Below are 15814 nucleotides of genomic sequence, written 5' to 3' on the forward strand. Positions count from 1 at the left end.
TATGGGCTCTATTAACCATAAAGGGTGTCACAAAGAGTGAGTCTTTAAAAACCTGCTGAGGAAAATCGCAACGCTAGCAACTTCTTAGTTTTCGTGATATAGGAAGCGAGTTGCTCGGTAGGTGAATCCTTTGGAAGGCCTGTCTAATTAACAGATAGGACCTTTGGTGAGATTTACTCCAGAGACTAGCTGATAAGCTGTGTGCTGTGTGTATATGTGTGTGTTTAATTTAATAATTTGGTTATGAATTTTAACTTAGTTCTATCAAAATGTGCTATCAAAAGTATGTCATAGTTTTAAAAAATAAAAGCTCTCCTTGCAAAGCACCTATTCTTTACTTTCTTCTCAATCTTCAATAGGACCCACTGTGGTAGTTGGATGAGATAAGGTGACTTTATATATTGAAAACCATTTCTGGTCATGGATTTTGTCATATGGAGCCAGAACTGTTTGAAAATGAGGTGACAGTGTTGCTCTAACAGGCTCCTGAATTGTTCTATGACTGGGATTATCGCTCCTCCTGGGCAGGAAACCATGACAGGTGGCTCAACTGATTTACCAGAAGCGGTAATTGTTTAATGTGAAGGCTGTCAAGTTTCATTTTCCTGGTGCTGCTGTGCTTGCAGAAATTTGGCTAGTGAGTTAGAGAAAAAGTCAACTGGGAGAAGAAATCAATGCTGCTTGAGTGCCACTGCCTATCCTCCAAGACACCTCTTAAAATGCTCTGCCCCTTGGCTTTTGGTTATTCTCTTTAACTCCCTTCCTCAGCTGTCTTGTATTTTACAGTTTTCAATTCAAAGTCCTGCTTGAATGTCTTCAAAATGCACAGGTACCTTAACACTTCCTGACACCTACTAGATAATTCTACTTGGCTGTCCCACCGGAATCTCAATCTCAATATATCTAAAATTAAACCAATTACCTTCCCTGAAAAATCAGCACCTTTCCCTGACTTTTATATCCCTGTTAACTGCTGAACCATATATACAACCACTCAGACATGAGCCTTCAGAATAACTTTTGACAGGATAAAGGGAACTATTTTGGTGGGAGAGTCAGGAAAACACCCAAAATGAAATTTATAGTACACAAAACATAGGTGCCTTCTACATTTTACTCTGCCTAATAAATAGATTTAAAGACGTTGCTTACACCAGGCTATGCCCCAAAGTTAGTTATGAAGTTCAAGGTAATTCTCAAAAATCTTTAATTTCTTAACTATCTGAGCTATTTTCAGTGCTAGTAAATCAGAAGGTTAGAATAAAGAAACATGAGCATTAAAGAGTAAGAATTTGCCAAATTTTACAATACTGTTGATGGAAGAGGGTGCCCCAAGAGTAAATATTTGTTTTAAATATCTTGGCAGACATCCCCTGAGAGTAGAGAGGGATGCATTCATCTATCATGATTTTATTATGCTAACCGTTTGGACCATCAAAACTTCTCCAATTAGTCATCTCTCTGATAATTCTTTCCACATAAACGTAATATAACAGGCAGGCATCAAAACAAATGGAGATAATGCCATACATACAGGGTATCATGAGGATTTAATCAGGGATCCTAGATGAGTTGAAGCTAAGAGCTGGATACACCTGGTGTGTGGCATAAACAATGCCTATGCACCCTGACCACAATCAACATCTTCACCATGTCTGTTTGCCAGCTCCACTGTTTCTGTGGGTGCTTGGAGTGCGGTCTGATACTGTCCAGAGGCATGCAGTGCCTTATGTCTCTATGTTTCACGTTAAATTGATATCAGCTTGAGACGTCACCCAGCAGTTTGAGAGGCAGTCAAGTAACCTTAAAGTTCCTACCTCTACATCTGGATCATTGAAGTACTATGGGACTAAGCCAGTGCAAAAAGGTAATTTGGTACTTCCACTTTCAAGAGGTAGGTGCCCTGGCATCTCTCAGACTGTAGCTGCTATCACTGCCACTGTACTTTGCTGCTTCATGGGGCAGGGACTGGATGCTGGTTCTCCACTATCTGCCCAGATCTGCACTGCTGAGGCCAAGAAAAACCCTGCCCAGGCAAGCCTGGTCCTTCAAGAGAAGACTACTGCCCAGTATTCCTACTTTTTCTGAACCAAGCTTACTCACATGTAACCCATGCCCTGGCTCCCAAGGCTGCAGATCAAGGCACCCTGTCCCTTCAGTCCTGTACATAACCTTCCTCATCTCAGTCCCACCTCTCATCCAGCATAGGTGTAGACCTCTGCCCTGACTGAACCTGAAACCATTATCTCTCTTCCCAAGTTTGTGTTTCCATCCCAGGGACAAACTACTTTGCTTCTTTGCCCACCTCTTCCTTTTCTATGGTAACAATTTGAACTATCTATCAGAATCTCAAGATCTCAGCCTTCAGAAACTCAAAAGGGCCTGTATACCTTCCTTAGGGACACAAAGGACCCAGGTCTTAGACACACACATTTCTGTTTACCTTCCCATATTGAATAATTTCCATTCTTCCTAATGTGCAACCCCATCTCAAGAACAGATTGGAGGTCTTCTTCCTGCAGCAGAGATCAAACAAAACAAAACAAACAAACGAACAATGCACACACAAGTTAATTTCTAAATGGGTCACCATGCTACAGAGATATAAGAGCATCTAATGTTAATTTCTAAATGGGTCGCACTGCTACTGGTGTGTGACAAATCTGGGGCAGGTAACAGAAGCTAAATTGCAGGGATAAAAGGAAAGTATTTGGAAATGACCCACCATGAGTTAAAAAGTCAGCTGAAGATCTGCACTTAACAGAAGAGTCGGTGGACACTGGTAGTTTGGGGGTAGTTTTTAGCTAATTTGGGCCAACCTTTTGGCTTTGCACCCTGGGAAAGAAAAAGTGTTGTGGAGTGCGTGTGGGTGGGTGGGTGTTTTGAACAAAGCAAACCATTTTAAAAAGCTTTTACCCATCAGGCCTAAGCCAACTCTAATATGGGAATGAAACACAGGGAAAGTGATAGCATTTTCCTACAGCAGGACTGAAGATAAGGTGTGGGTCCCAGAACAACCGTGAAGGTTCAGTAATAGACAGCTCGTGGCAGCAGGGGCAAGAGGTAGCAGGTAGCAGAGGCAAACCAAGGGTAGCACTCTGGTGTAGTGTGCCAGTGTCTAAGGGGGTTCTGAATGATGGAGGAGCAAACTCAGCAGGCACCCGGGCAAAGGCAATCCCGCAGGCAAATTGAAAGTGGCAGTTTGAGCAAATTCACCTCCACAGCAGCAACCAAAGAGTCTTTCCAAAGTCATACAACTGAAAACTAAGATGAAGGCTCCTGCTAACTAAGTCATGAAATAGGTTGTAGGGACTCCTAGAGAGAGGTCATAAAAGGGGAGAGACAGTAAGTGCTTGAGGTCTTGGCACCATGCAAGTGGGGGTTAAGGTTAAAGTGACAGCAGTATTCTGATCAAACAATAAAATGACTTATTTGAACCCACAAATAGGTGAAGGCTGGTGAGATAATTTTTACATATTTAAATATCCCTAACAAGACAGAATTTAAGCAAATTTTCGTTAGTTTACCTCCTCTGTGACATTCTTTCCTTGCAAGTTGTCAAGGGTGTGTGTGTGCATGTGCTTGTGCATGTGTGTATGAGTTTGGTTGTCAGTTGTTCTGAACTGAATTACTTCTGGCTAAACTGGTAAAATTATTAGTTTTTAGGACTTCCAGGTCTGAGAATCCAAATCTGGAGCCATTGTAAACCAAGGGCCATTCACACAGTGTGCATGAGCTATCCAGTGACTCTGCTTTCATAATTTACCTTTAATTCATTTTCTCCATGTCCTACTGTCAAAATCATAATCCAGATCCTCATTAACTCCCATTTCTCTATCCAATGAATCTCATACACTGCTTCCATTATGTCTTTTCTAGCTCCATTACGTCTACCTGGGATGCCTCTAAATCCTACCCATATTTCAAGGACCAGCTCAACTATTACTTCCTTCATGAAGATTTTCCACATCACCCACCCAGAAATTAACTACCCCTTCCAGGAAGTCTTAAGGCTGTTTATTTATGTTACATAAATGGGGCTTCTTTACCTCCTTGTTTGCCAGTTAGTGTGTATGTGTGTGTGTCTGTATATTACCTTACATGGTAATTACTTGGAAAGTTCTAAGGACAAGGACCACATCTTTACATCCTGGTACAGTGTTCCTCACTCATGTTAAACCTTCCTCCCACCCTGTTTGCCACCGATCTCAGGCTGCCAGCTGCAATTTTATTACTTTGTTTTTCTCTTAGGGCAATTCTTAATATATATGTTAGCTACATGTCATATTCATAAAAAATATGGGAGGTTTGAAAGGGAGCAAGATTAGAAAAGACTATTTGGTTTGCACCAAAGCATGGGTTCCCTCACTCAGGAATGTATTTGACCCTTTAAATCCCTTAAGTTTTAATAACTTTTCTCAATTCTTTTCAAATGCCCCCCATTATCCAAAAGCCTTGGAAAAAACACAAAATAGTGATAAATGACTTTCCCCACTGGTTCCCACATTATTCTCTTTTCACCTAGACTTTCCACCTCTTGAACAATATCTGATGAACACCATGTTGATGACATACAAGTAGATAATTCAACATCAGCCAAATAAAGTCAAAACTAAATGAGTCAAGCTTTCATGTCAATGTTGCAAATTATACTATGGCTAAAAAAGTCCTTTAAGTACCAATTAGTTAAGTTAACCATTGCTTAAAGCTTAAGGAGGGCCAAGCTTCTTTCAACAGGCAGGTGCAACTGTGCCACTAACCATTCCATCGGTATTTGCACAAGTAAGGCCTCTACAGTACTGCCAAATTCAATTCTATAATTCAAGTAGACAAAAAAATAAGATAAGTGAAATTGATTTCACAAAAGGACAATATATCTCATAGGCATGGGCTCAGAAATGAAACAATTTTTATTCAAGTTTCACTCATTCAAGTTATTAGCTCTTTGATCCTGAGCCATCAAAAACAGAATCTAAGGTGGCCTCACTCCAATTTCTAGTAAGCCCCACTTCCTAAGTATGTGACACTGATCATACTATACTGTGCTCTGGTTTCCTCATCTGGAGATGAAAACTATCTACCTCATAGAGTTATCTGCAGAATTAAATAAAATAATCCACATAAGGCTAAAAATGTCTAGGCCAGAGTTAGTGCTCAATAAATGTTAGCTATTATTTTTATGTGGTAACTCATATATTTATGCTAATACTGTGTCTATAACTACAAAATAAAACTGATGAAAATGAAAATATCAACTATGCATTTTATTCCAGAGACTAAACTGTGAAGAACAAAAGGATAAACCAGCATGGATCTAAAAGCCTGCAATGATTTTCTAGGAGTCAAACGTTTCAAATTTTGTGTTCACTTACTTTGGTTTAGAACATATGAATCTACTGTAAATGCTAATAGTCTGTGATCTTGAATAATATCAGCGTGTAAACATGCCTGGTGATTCTGAGTCCCAACTAAGAAAACAATATTTGAAATTTGCACAGGGACTAAAGTCTTAGCACAGTCTCAGTTGTACATCTGTGACAAATCAAGCTAATGAAAGACATCAGATTTTCACAGCAACTCAAATTCCTATGATCTTGCATTTGGTGCTCTCTGCTACAAACAATAACCCCAGTTCAGCCATTATATCCTCATTTTCTGGAAACTTACAAATGTATGGATGATTCACTGAATTTTTTTCATTTTCTATCTGAATATGTTGGTGTCATTCAGGGTAGACACAGAGTAAAGCTCCTAAATGACTTACTGATGGGGATAAGAAGCGTTTAAATAAACAATTTATATTCCAGATCGTCACACGGATACCTTTTTAAAAGAGAGCAAGTGAAAACATTAAAGAACAAAATTTCCACCTCCTATTATTAATTGAAATGCTTTTCATTAATGGTGATAGAATAAACACATTTACTAGTCAGATGGCTAAGTGTCCATTATCAAGTGCTGATAAGTTGCAAGAAATTGCCCTTCCTAGTGCAGTGTAACCTGAATGCTTTCTGCACTTCCACCAGCTCAGATAAGGTGCACCAAATTATCTTTCCAACTGCAGTTGTGTCACCTGAATGCAATTAACACCTTATTAAGTGTTAAGGCATTTCTGCAGGTAATAAATTAGTCATGGCTCAGTACCTCACAATACTTCTTTAGTACGGTACTTGATACATTCACTGTAGGCTATGGACATGCGAAAAACAAATTCTTTATAGCAATACAATTACAGGGATAATTTTATATTTGTCTTAGTGATGCTGATTGCACAAGCAGTCAGAGGGTGTAAATCAAAGATGTCTCTTTTTGTGACCACACGGCTTCTTCTGGATTCAGGCAAAATTTAGTGCCAGAAAGCTGATAAGTGTATTTCTGGAATTTTTATTAAATTTAAGTCACTAAACCATTTCTTTATAAATTTTGTTCCCACTTTCTTTCCTACACTGAAAATCTTAAGATATAAAAAATTAACTATAATCATGCTAATTAAAAAATTGCAAGTGAATGTGTAGCAGCTCTTAATATTTAAAATACATGAGTAATTTTAAAATTTTATATCCACTTTATATAAATAAAAACTTCACTCATTTGAAAAAAATCCCTCTTCCATTTTAGTTCTACAAGTTAAAGTCCACATATTAACAACTTGTTCCATGAAGAAGAATGGATGAAATATCCTTATTAAAAAATAAAAATATTGATAATTAAATAGGTTGTACCCACACACACAAAAATTTTTAGATAATCTCTTTTTGCATTTCTTCTGAGATTCATGTTTTCTTCCTGTTTTCTTTCCCTTCCCCTAAAGAATCATCATCAATGATTGAAGGCCTGCACAGAATTTGTACTTTGTAACAACATCGGTTCTTCCAAGGGAACCGGAGAACCTTTCCTGGGTTCAGATGATAGAAGTTATAAGATACTTGATTTCTTCACTAAATACGAGCTCTAGTTCTACTGCTACAGAAGTGAGTTTTCAGTATATATGCACACATGAGTAAAAAATTCAAGTTATTTGCGAGTAAGCAACTCTTTGGACTTTGCCTGCAATACTGTTAAAATGTAAGCGATGATTTTTTTTTTCCTTTCCTTGTCAGGAAACTAGGCCCTAGTATTAAGTGCCACATAAATAGCTAATTGGGTGGAATGATCAGAAGATTACATAAACCACTTCTCAGGTAGGAACCTCTGAGACAAGCTACAGAGGAATGTGGGTCAAATGTTTCTTCATTCTTTTCTATGCATATGAAATTAATATTGATATTTCTTAATGAACTCCAGATTGGCAATTTTCCACTTTCCTATGAAACTACAAATCAGACCATGATCACAAAATCTATTAGAAGGTTAAGATCACTCTAGTCCACTTCCTCATAATACAGCTGAGAAATTAAAATCTAAACAGGTTAAATGACTTGCTCAAAGTCACACAGTGAGAACCCAGATCTTATGATGTCTCATCTGGAGCATTAGGGGGACTGGGGAGGTGATGCATGTACCTACTGAAGAAACTCTGGGTGCAGTGTTCCATTATTTGTTTTTAAGAGTGAAACCTGGTATATTAAAGCATATTTTTATATACTATACACAGCATTTCCTAAGTTTAATACTGATTTTGTTTTGAGCCACATTACAGTAGCTAGAACAGTAAAAATACTTTCCCTCTATTGGGACATTTTTATTCTATATGAGCTTCAGAATACTTCTCCATCTTTTATTTTTTATTTTTCTGATATGTCAGGAGTAAGCCAATAGATTTCTCATGAAGTTTCAGCATTATTAAAATTGTCCTTACAACTTGCAATTTTAGGTCAGTTTTGCCTCATATGATTTATCAAATCCTAAAGTCAACTGAAATTAAACTACAAATGCTGTGTGTGACCCTTTCTTTTTTATCAAAATATAAAGCCTTCTGTAAAATAATATAAAGAATAGTTGAAGACATCTATGAAAAAAATACATCATTTAAGTAACAGTCATAAAATACTAAGAAAAAACTTTTTTAAAAAGATTCTATAACTTTTACAGTTATGGCTGTTTTACATTATAATTTTCTATAATGCTCAAATAATGAGGTTTAAATAGTATTTTTTAAAAAGCCCTTTAGTTGCAGTTAGTTCAAAATTGAGTTAAGAAACGCTATGCTTCAGAATTAGTATATAATTATTCCTTTGGGTCAATGGTATGTTTCCCATAGAGCAATCACTGGTGACTACAGGAATGATTAGTTATATACTAAACAGATGCCTTTATCTATTTCTACTCTCAGTACTGTCCTTTGACTACAACTCTTAAGATTTGATAAACAACAAAGATTAAGACTGTTCTATTGAATAGCCAAGATAAGATGCCCATATTACTGCCAACATACTATTAATCAATTTATGAATGAAAATATACACTGACTACGGTTGAGGGCTATTTTTCTGTACAATGATTATCTTCCCCATTGTTGATGTAATTGCACTTCTAGAAATATATATTACGGAAATCAAGACATAGTCAAATACTAATGAAAAAAAGTCTTAAAATATTTATTGTAGCATTATCTAAAATAAGCAACAGATGGAAAAAAAAGATCCTTAGAAGTCAGAGAATTATTGACAAGTAAATCATGGCACATAGTTCTGCTTTATTACTTTTGCTTATTTTTCAATTTATCCTTAATGAATACCTATTACTTTTATCATTCTAAATGAAGGCTTTACAATATTTTTAAAATGTCATTTTGACAAAACTAAAATTTAAGGGTTCAAGAGAACCACAGTACTACATGTGTCATTGCCAGAAGCTAAGTTGTGAATGTATGCTGAGACAGATTGTATTTTCCAAAGAGGGCCACTGCAATATAGCTCATGTCACATGCTCTATTACAACATGACATCTAGTAGTGAGGTCTTAGTCCCCTCCCCTTGAAACCTGGCTGACATTTGTGAGCACATCTACCAACAGAGTACACTGAAACAAGAGTACCTTAAAATCTTTATGATTTCCGAGTCTAGGTCATAAATATGCCATGCGTGTCCACCTTGGCTTTTTGTTTTTTTAAGAATGATCTTTCCTCAAAGTCTGCCACCACACTATGAGGAAATCCAATCTAACGCATGTGCAGATACCACATGTTTATGCCTTATTTAGATGCTCTGGCCAACAGCTCCAGCTAAGGTCCCCCAAAATAGTCAACATCAACCACCAGACATGTGAATAAACAAGCCTAGAGATGAATCCATCTCCCAGCTATCGAATCATCTTTCATTGAATTTTCCCAGTTGAGGCCCCAATCTGCACCCTTTCTGAACTCTTGAGACACATAATCTGTGATCAATAAAATGGTTATTGTTTTACACCACTAAGAACAGGCTGGTTTGTTTTACATCAATAAATATTAGGAACATATGTCTCTTCCAAAGAGAAACAGTTACTTTCCACTAAAAGAGAAGAAATGAGAAATTACTAAGGCATTAAACTCTCCAAATACCCAAGACAGCAAATAAAAAGTTTGCAAACATCGCTATGAATTAATAAAAATAAAATTTGTATGCTTAAAAGAATCAAACCTTCTTGCTTTAAATGCTTAGAATCAAAATTGAATTTTCAGAAAATACTTGAGTGTTTGTGAATTCTTTGTAAAAGAAAAGTCATCAAACTTCACTCTAAATGTTGAAGACCTTGACTTCAGCCTCAAGTACCCATAACAAAGACTAACTACCAAAATAGGAGAAAGGAGAAACACTATGTTTTCACTTTGATTGAGAATATGTACAGTAGTACATAAGAAAATGCTACAATGAAATAAAACATAAGAGTTCTTGAGAATGAAATCTACTTAAAAAAATCTTTTAAATATAAACTTAAACTACATTTCCTAAGACACCGGAGTCACAAGATGAATAAAATGCAAAAATATTTTAGTACTACCATAATGAGGAATTACAATATCTGATAATCCAGCTTCCAACAGATTAACATGGAACAGGGATATTATTTGCTATGAATGTGTCATCTGACACTCTGTAATACAATCTGAGTATAATATACTTGTTCCTTTAAGTTAGTGATTATTGTTCCATCTGGACACATAAATGTCAGAAGAAGCAGAACAGACTAATTAAATAGTTCTTTGTTATAATAGAATTCTAAGATAAAAGGTCATTAAATCATTCATTCATACAGTAAGATACATATTTAATAAAGATTAGGTACAGGGTATTAAGAGACATCTAACAAGCCTTCGGCTGGGAATAGGAGGGAAAGCTTCAGATTGGTTTCTTTTTTTAAAAAAAAAACAACTTTATTGGAGTATAATTGCTTTACAATGGTGTGTTACTTTCTGCTTCATTACAAAGTGAATCACCTGTACATATACAAATATATATCCCCATATCTCCTCCCTCTTGCGTCTCCCTCCCACCCTCCATATCCCACCCCTCTAGGTGGTCACAAAGCACCGAGCTGATTTCCCTGTCCTATGCAGCTGCTTCCCACTAGCAATTTTACATTTGGTAGTGTACATATGTCCATGCCACTCTTTCATTTTGTCCCAGCTTACCCTTCCTGCTTCCTGTGTCCTCAAGTCCATTCTCTACGTCTACGTCTATATTCCTGTCCAGCCCCTAGGTTCTTCAGAACCTTTTTTTTTTTTTTTTTTAGATTCCATATATATGTGCTAGCATACAGTATTTGTTTTTCCCTTTCTGACTTCTTTCACTCTGTATGACAGACTCTAGGTCCATCCACCTCACTACAAATAACTCAATTTCGTTTCTTTCTATGGCAAGTAATATTCCATTGTATATATGTGCCACATCTTCTTTATCCATTCATCTGTTGATGGACACTTAGGTTGCTTCCTTGTCCTGGCTATTGCAAATAGAGCTGCAATGAACATTGTGGTAAATGACTTTTTGAGTTATGATATTCCCAGGGTATATGGCCAGTAGTGGGATTGTGGGGTTGTATGGTAGTTCTATTTTTAGTTTTGTAAGGAACCTCCATACTGTTCTCCATAGTGGCTGTACCAATTTACATTCCCACTAACAGTGCAAGAGGGTTCCCTGTTCTCCACACCCTCTCCAGCATTATTGTTTGTAGATTTTCTGGTGATGGCCATTCTGACTGGTGTGACATAATAACTCACTGTAGTTTTGATTTGCATTTCTCAAATGATAAGTGATGTTGAGCATCCTTTCGTGTGTTTGTTGGCAAACTGTATATCTTCTCTGGAGAAATGTCTATTTTGGTCTTCTGCCCATTTTTGGATTGGGTTGTTTTCTTACTATTGAGCTACATGAGCTGCTTGTAAATTTTGGAGATTAATGCTTTGTCATTTGCACATATTTTCTCCCATTCTGAGGGTTGTCTTTTCGTCTTGTTTATGTTTTCCTTTGCCGTGCAAAAGCTTCTAAGTTTCATTACGCCCCATTTGTTTATTTTTGTTTTTATTTCCATTTCTCTAGGAGGTGGGTCAGAAATGATCTTCCTGTGATTTATGTCATAGTGTGTTCTGCCTATGTTCTCCTCTAAGAGTTTGATAGTGTCTGGCCTTACATTTAGGTCTTTAATCCATTTTGAGTTTATTTTTGTGTACGGTGTTAGGGAGTGTTCTAATTTCATTCTTTTACACATAGCTGTCCAGTTTTCCTAGCACCACTTATTGAAGAGGCTGTCTTCTATCCACTGTATATTCTTGCCTCCTTTATCAAAAATAAGGTGACCATATGTGCATGGGTTTATCTCTGGGCTTTCTATCCTGTTCCATTGATATATATTTCTGTTTCTGTGCCAGTACCATACTATCTTGATTACTGTAGTTTTGTAGTATAGTCTGAAGTCCAGGAGCCTGATTCCTCCAGCTCTGTTTTTCTTTCTCAAAATTGCTTTGGCTATTTGGGGTCTTTTGTGTTTCCATACAAATTGTGAAATTTTTTTGTTTCAGTTCTGTGAAAAATGCCATTGGTCGTTTCATAGGGATTGCATTGACTCTGTAGATTGCTTTGGGTAGTATAGTCATTTTCACAGGGTTGATTCTTCCAACCCAAGAACATGGTCTACCTCTCCATCTGTTTGTATCATCTTTAATTTCTTTCATCAGTGTCTTATAGTTTTCTGCATACAGGTCTTTTGTCTCCTTTGGTAGGTTTATTCCTAGGTATTTTATTCTTTTTGTTACAGTGGTAAATGGGAATGTTTCCTTAATTTCTCTTTCAGGTTTTTCATCATTAGTGTATAGGAATGCAAGACATTTCTGTGCATTAAAATTCTGTATCCTGCTACTTTACCAAATTCATTGATTAGCTCTACTAGTTTTCTGGTAGCATATTTAGGATTCTCTATGTATAGTATCATGTCACCTGCAAACAGTGACAATTTTACTTCATCTTTTCTGATTTGGATTCCTTTTATTTCTTTTTCTTCCCTGATTGCTGTAGCTAAAACTTCCAATACTATGTTGAATAATACTGGTGAGGGTGGGCAACCTTGTCTTGTTTCTGAGATTAGTGGAAATGGTTTCAGTTTTTCACCACTGAGAACGATGTTGGCTGTGGGTTTCTCATATACGGCCTTTATAATGTTGAGGTAAGTTCACTCCATGCCTACTTTCTGGACGGTTTTTATTATGAATGCGTGTTGAATTTTGTCAAAAGCTTTTTCTGCATCTATTGAGATGATCATATAGTTTTTCTCCTTCAATTTGTTAATATGGTGTATCACATTGATTGATTTGCATATATTGAAGAATCCTTGCATTCCTGGGATAAACCCCACTTGATCATGGTGTGTGATCCTTTTAATGTGCTGTTGGGTTCTGTTTGCTAGTATTTTGTTGAGAATTTTTGCATCTATGTTCATCAGTGATATTAGCCTGTAGTTTTCTTTCTTTGTGACATCTTTGTCTGGTTTCAGTATCAGGGTGATGGTGGCCTTGTAGAATGTGTTGGGGAGTCTTCCTCCCTCTGCTACATTTTGGAAGGGTTTGAGAAGAATAGGTGTTAGCTCTTCTGTAAATGTTTGATAGAATTCGCCTGTGAAGCCATGTAGTCCTGGGCTTTTGTTTGTTGGAAGATTTTTAATCACAGTTTCAATTTTAGCGTTTGTGATTAGTCTGTTTATGTTTTCTATTTCTTCCTGGTTCAATCTCAGAAGGTTGTGCTTTTCTAAGAATTTGTCCATTTCTTCCAGATGTCTATTTTATTGGCATAGAGTTGCTTGTAGTAATCTCTCATGATCCTTTGTATTTCTGTAGTGTCAGTTGTTACTTCTTTTTTATTTCTAATTCTGTTGATTTAAGTCTTCTCCCTTTTTTTCTTGATGAGTCTGGCTAGTGGTTTATCAATTTGTTTATCTTCTCAAAGAACCAGCTTTTAGTTTTATTGATCTTTGTTACTGTTTCCTTCATTTCTTTTTCATTTATTTCTGATCTGATCTTTATGATTTCTTTCCTTCTGCTACCTTTGGGTTTTGTTTGTTCTTCCTTCTGTAGTTCCTTTAGGTGTAAGGTTAGATTATTTATTTGAGATTTTTCTTGTTTCTTGAGGTAGGATTGTATTGCTATAAACTTCCCTCTTAGAACTGCTTTTGTTGCATCCCATAGGTTTTGGGTCATTGTGTTTTCATTGTCATTTGTTTCTACGTATTGTTTGATTTCCTCTTTGATTTCTTCAGTGATCTCTTGGTTATTTAGTAGTGTATTGTTTACCTTCCATGTGTTTTTATTTTTTACAGATTTTTTTCCTGTTAATTGATATCTAGTCTCATAGCGTTGTGATTGGAAAAGATACTTATACGTATTTTCTTAGATTTACCAAGGCTTGATTTGTGACCCAAGATATGATCTCTCCTGGAGAATATTCCATGAGCATTTGAGAAGAAAGTGTATTCTGTTGTTTTTGGATGAAATGTCCTATAAACATCAATTAAGTCCATCTTGTTTAATGTATCATTTAAAGCTTGTGTTTCTTTGTTTTCATTTTGGATGATCTGTCCATTGGTGAAAGTGGAGTGTTAAAGTCCCCTACTATGATTGTGTTAGTGTCGATTTCCCCTTTTATGGCTGTTAGCATTTGCCTTATGTATTGAGGTGCTCCTATGTTGGGTGCATAAATATTTACAATTGTTATATCTTCTTCTTGGGTTTATCCGTTGATCATTATGTAGTGTCCTTCTTTGTCTGTTGTAATAGTCTTTATTTTAAAGTCTATTTGTCTGATATGAGAATTGCTATTCCAGGTTTCTTTTGATTTGCATTTGCATGGAATATCGTTTTCCATCCCCTCACTTTCAGTCTGTATGTGTCCCTAAGCCTGAAGCGGGTCTCTTCTAGACAGCATATACATGGGTCTTGTTTTTGTATCCATTCAGCCAGTCTATGTCTTTTGGTTGGAGCATTTAATCCATTTATATTTAAGGTAATTATCAATATGTATGTTCCTATTATCATTTTCTTAATTGTTTTGGGTTTGTTATTGTAGGTCTTTCCCTTCTCTTGTGTTTCCTGCCTAGAGAAGTTCCTTTAGCGTTTGTTGTAAAGTTGGTTTGGTGGTGTTGGATTCTCTTAGCTTTTGCTTGGCTGTAAAGGTTTCAATTTCTCTGTCAAATCTGAATTAGATCCTTGTTGGGTAATCTTGGTTGTAGGTTTTTCCCTTTCATCACTTTAAATATGTCCTGCCACTCCCTTCTGGCTTGCAGAGTCTCTGATGAAAGATTAGCTGTTAACCTTATGGGGATTCCCTTATATGTTATTTGTTGCTTTTCCCTTGCTGCTTTTAATATTTTTTCTTTGTATTTAATTTTTGATACTTTGATTAATATGTGGCTTGGACTGTTTCTCCTTGGATTTATCCTTTATGGGACTCTCTGTGCTTCCTGGACTTGATTAACTATTTCCTTTCCCATATTTGGGAAGTTTTCAACTATAATCTCTTCAAGTATTTTCTCAGTCCCTTTCTTTTACTTTTCTTCTTCTGGGACCCCTATAATTCGAATGTTGCTGCGTTTAATGTTGTCCCAGATGTCTCTGAGACTGTCCTCAATTCTTTTCATTCTTTTTTCTTTATTCTGCTCTGTGATAGTTATTTTTACTCTTTTATCTTCCAGGTCACTTATCCACTCTTCTGCCTCTGTTATTCTGCTATTGGAACTTTCTAGAGAATTTTAAACTTCATTTATTGTTCATCATTGTTTGCTCTTTAGTTCTTCTAGGTCCTTGTTAAACGTTTCTTGTATTTTCTCCATTCTATTTCCAAGATTCTGGATCATCTTTACTAGCATTACTCTGAATTCTTTTTCAGGTAGACTGCCTATTTCCTCTTCATTTGTTAGGTCTGGTGGGTTTTTACCCTGCTCCTTCATATGCTGTGTGTTTCTCTGTCTTCTCATTTTGCCTAACTTACTGTGTTTGGGGTTTCCTTTTAGCAGTCTGCAGGTTAGTAGTTCCCATTGGTTTTGGTGTCTTCCCCCAGTGGCTAAGGTTGGTTCAGTGGACTGTGTAGGCTTCCTAGTGGAGGGGACTGGTGCCTGTGTTCTGGTGAATGAGGCTGGATCTTGTCTTTCTGGTGGGCAGGACCGGTGTGTTTTGGGGTGTCTGTGACCTTATTATGATTTTAGGCAGCCTCTCTGTTAATGGTTGGGGTTATGTTCCTGTCTTGCTAGTTGTTTGGTATAGTGTGTCCAGCACTGTAGTTTGCTGATCGTTGTGGAACTGGGTCTTAACATTGAGATGGAGATCTCTGGGAGAGCTTTCACCATTTGATATTATGTGGAGCCGGGAGGTCTCTGGTGGACCAATGTCCTGAACTTGGCTCTGCCACCTCAG

The sequence above is a fragment of the Stenella coeruleoalba genome (genome assembly GCF_951394435.1).
Source record: "Stenella coeruleoalba genome assembly, chromosome: 6".
Lineage (NCBI taxonomy): Eukaryota > Metazoa > Chordata > Mammalia > Artiodactyla > Delphinidae > Stenella > Stenella coeruleoalba.